The sequence below is a fragment of the Triticum dicoccoides genome, chromosome 1B (genome assembly GCF_002162155.2).
Source record: "Triticum dicoccoides isolate Atlit2015 ecotype Zavitan chromosome 1B, WEW_v2.0, whole genome shotgun sequence".
In the NCBI taxonomy this organism is placed as follows: domain Eukaryota; kingdom Viridiplantae; phylum Streptophyta; class Magnoliopsida; order Poales; family Poaceae; genus Triticum; species Triticum dicoccoides.
Genome location: NC_041381.1, coordinates 490160433 through 490165227, shown reverse-complemented (window position 1 = coordinate 490165227; position 4795 = coordinate 490160433).

The following is a 4795-nucleotide window of genomic DNA, read 5'->3' as shown; positions in this document are numbered from 1 at the left end:
GACCCACCCGGTGGACCCCCGGGACCCTTCCGGTGGTCCCGGTACAATACCGATAACCCCGAAACTTGTCCCGATGCCCGAAACAGGACTTCCCATATATAAATCTTTACCTCCGGACCATTCCGGAACTCCTCGTGACGTCCGGGATCTCATCCGGGACTCCGAACAACATTCGGGTTACTGCATATACATATCCCTATAACCCTAGCGTAACTGAACCTTAAGTGTGTAGACCCTACGGGTTCGGGAGACATGCAGACATGACCGAGACTCTCTCAGTCAATAACCATCAGCGGGATCTGGATACCCATGATGGCTCCCACATGCTCCTCGATGTTGTCATCGGATGAACCACTATGTCGAGGATTCGATCAAACCCTGTATGCAATTCCCTTTGTCAATCGGTACGTTACTTGCCCGAGACTCGATCGTCGGTATCCCAATACCTTGTACAGTCTCGTTACCGGCAAGTCACTTTACTCGTACCGTAATGCATGATCCCGTGTCCAACACCTTGGTCACATTGAGCTCAATATGATGATGCATTACCGAGTGGGCCCAGAGATACCTCTCCGTCATACGGAGTGACAAATCCCAGTCTCGATCCGTGTCAACCCAACAGCTACTTTCGGAGATACCTGTAATGCACCTTTATAGTCACCCAGTTACGTTGTGACGTTTGGTACACCCAAGGCACTCTTACGGTATCCGGGAGTTACACGATCTCATGGTCGAAGGAAGAGATACTTGACACTTGCAAAGCTCTAGCAAAACGAACTACACGATCTTTTATGCTATGCTTAGGATTGGGTCTTGTCCATCACATCATTCTCCTAATGATGTGATCCCGTTATCAACGACATCCAATGTCCATAGTCAGGAAACCATGACTATCTGTTGATCACAACGAGCTGGTCAACTAGAGGCTTACCAGGGACATTGTGTGGTCTAAGTATTCACACGTGTATTACGATTTCCGGATAATACAGTTATAGCATGAATAAAAGACAATTATCATGAACAATGAAATATAATAATACTTTTATTATTGCCTCTAGGGCATATTTCCAACAATTATATCATGGTTGTTTTGACAAAGTGTTGTAGTTTGAGATATCTTATTATTTCTCACTAGTTGATTATGCCATTGATACGAGTTAATATAATTTTTAAGAGTTATTGTTGACATGGTTAGTTATAAACTTTGCTGAAAACTTGGGTGCTACTTGAGCTTATTTATGTAAACAAGAGCAAAAGAGTTCGTAAAAGTTTTTTTTTCACTTTCAGTTTATCAACTGAATTGCTTGAGGACAAGCAAATGTTTAAGTTTGGGGGAGTTGATACGTCTTCGTCGTATCTACTTTTTCTATCGCTTTTCCTCTTGTTTTTGACTCTAATTTGCATGATTTGAATGAAACTAACCTGGACTAGCGCTGTTTTCAGTAGAACTACCATGGTGTTATTTTTTGTGTAGAAATAAAATTTCTTGGATTGGAACGAAACTTTACAAGGATTTTTTATATAATAAAAGAGAATTACTGGATCCAAGAACCACCAGAGGGGGAGGGTCCCTAGGTGGGCACAACCCACCAGAGCGTCCCCCCTCCTGGTGCGCCCAGGTGGGTTGTCCCCACCCGGTGTCCCCGCTGACCCTAACTCCGACACTATAAATTCACATTTTCGGAGAAAAAAATGGAGGAGAAAGAATTATCACATTTCACGAGACGGACCCGGCGCCGCCTCCTGTTCTTCATCGGAAGGCCAGATCTGGAGTCAATTTAGGGCTCTAGAGAGGGGGATCTTTGATCTTCGTCATCACCAACCCTTCTCCATTGCCAATTCCATGATTCTGTCCACCGGGAGTAAGTAATACCTTCGTAGGCTCGCTGGTCGGTGAGGGAGTTGGATGAGATTCATCATATAATCTAGTTAGTTTTGTTAGGGCTTGTTGATATATGATGAATTGTCACTCTAGTTCATTGATGGGACGCTTCAATACCACATTCCCGTGAGCGCCTCACATAATCAAGATCTAGCTGATGTAATCGTTGGTGTGTTTGTTGGTATATGATGAATTGTCACTCTAGAATCAGGTTGTTCATTGATGGGACGCTGCTTCGTCCACTTGTTTGTTTGGACTTTTTCCATTTTTCTGGTATACTTTTATTTACACTCCAAAATATCCTAAAATATAATTCTTTCGTCCCACGATATAAGATGTTTTTGCAAATTGAGTAATATTTATATTTAGAATGTTCATGTAGTGTTTTAAAAAAATTATACAGTGTTTAAAAAATTGCTTGTGCAACTTTTAAAAAATGCCAATGGCATTCACATGTGTAATTTTTTGTTAGCGTCATTAAAAAACATTTTTGATCACATTAAAAGAATGCTGTGACATTAACAAAATTCCCACACGTTTCACAAAAGGTTAACACGATGTAAAAATAGTTGTTGATAGCACCAACAATATGTTGTGACATTTAACAACATTTATACGTTTCACAAGCATGTATGTGGCATTAAAAAAATATTTTTAATTCAAAAGAAATGTTCGTGTAATTTAAAAATGTTTTGTAAAAATGTAGATTACATTTTAAAAAATGCTATGAGTTTCAAAAATATATTTGTAACAATTTGTAAAAATGTCCATGCAATGTAATTGCTTCCACATGGTTTTTAAAATGGTTTGTATCATTAAAAATATGTTTTAACATGTATTTGAATAATGTTTAACACATATTATTTACTAATCATGCATTTGGAAAATATTAAATGTGCATAAAAATCTTATAGAGGTATACCAAACATGACAATGTGTATAAAAATAGACTTCAAAGCATATGTTTGAAAAAATGTTAATGATGTATTTAAATAATTTTAAATGAGTATGAAAAATATTCATGATGTGTATGAAAAATATAATGTTTTATGAAAATTGTAGACATGTGTTGGAAAAAAAGGGAAAACAAAGAAAGAAAACCCCGAAGAAACATGATGCGGTTTGTAGAAAGACATAGGAAAACGAAGGAAAGAAAAAGATAAAATAGAAAAAACCCAAAGAAAAATGATACAAATCTCTACTACTTAAAAAAACCCTAAGATTTCATCTTTCACTCAATTTTCTTCCCACCACCCCCTTCGTCGAAGCTTTCACCTCCACCAAATTTTCCTTGTTTTTTTTATCACTTTCTGCTTTCATCAAACTAGTAATTGATAACCCAATAAACTAGGTCGATCTATGGTATAGCAATAAATTCATGGTCCATAAATAAATTATTTTACTACCGTAGTCAAACATCTTTGGTAACTTAATAAATAGGAATAAATTCATGACACATAAACAAGTAAATATAAATCAATCTCTTATATTTGGTAACCCAATCAAACAGATTAATGATGGTATTGTACCTATTTTGTCTTTGGTAAGCCAATAAATAGCAAAAAATTCATGACCGAGAAAAAAATAAATATAAATTAATCTCCTATATTTGGTAACCCAATTAAACAGATTAATGATGGTATTATGCATATTTTATTAGTTTAAGAAATAGCTAAAAAATTTGTACTTTATAACCAAAGCATAATCTTATCTGGTCTATTTGCTTTGCATCATGATTTGTCTTGTATGGTTCTCTTATTGTGTTAAGCAATATTTGCCCCCCTTGGCAACACACATGCACATACCTAGTAGTGATAATAATAATAATAATAATAATAATAATAATAATAATACAACAAATCTATCCACCAGTCGACTGGTGGTTTGCGACAGGCACGCACGATCACTTTTTTTTCCCTTCGATCTTTCTTTTCTTCTCTGGCGCGTAAAAAGAGCTTCGGAAGGGTTACCAAATATAAGAGATTGATTGATATTTACTTGTTTATGTGTCATGAATTTATTCCTATTTATTAAGTTACCAAAGATGTTTGACTACAGTAGTAAAATAATTTATTAGTTTAAGATATAGCTAAAAAATTTGTACTTTATAACCAAAGCATAATCTTATCTGGTCTATTTGCTTTGCATCATGATTTGTCTTGTATGGTTCTCTTATTGTGTTAAGCAATATTTGCCCCCCTTGGCAACACACATGCACATACCTAGTAGTGATAATAACAATAATAATAATAATAATAATAATAATAATAATAATAATAATAATAATAATAATAATAATAATACAACAAAACTATCCACCAGACTGGTGGTTTGCGACAGGCACGCACGATCGTTTTTTTTCCTTCGATATTTCTTTTCTTCTCTGGCGCGTAAAAAGAGCTTCGGAAAAATAGTGCCACCGCTAGGATTCGAACACACGACCAGTCGGTTGCAGCCACAACGCATTACCAACTAAGCTAACCACCTATTTTTGTTTCATTTGTGGGTTAATTTGTATTTCTACCTTAGTAAATGAGAACGAGAAAGAAAGACCACAACACCTTTGATGAGGAGACAAAACCATTTGCTCCAAGTTCTTTAAAGGGCCGATGCAACGTGTTTTGTACTCCATTTGTCTCTTTTTTGTAGTGATGAATGTTTTCTAGAGAAATAAATGTTTCACTCCTATACAATTCAAACAACGGTCTTTTTCTCATTTGTGATATCTCGGTAAATTCTTTTGTAATGAGATTGATAATTATATGTCCCAAAACCTGATAGCTTATGTACAAATATCGTCATAGCTTTTTTTACAAAAAAAAAACTAATCTAAACATACACTCGATAGCTTTTTTGTATGAATAGTATGGTAATTCACACATCACATATCTGATAACTTATTTACCAGGGCCC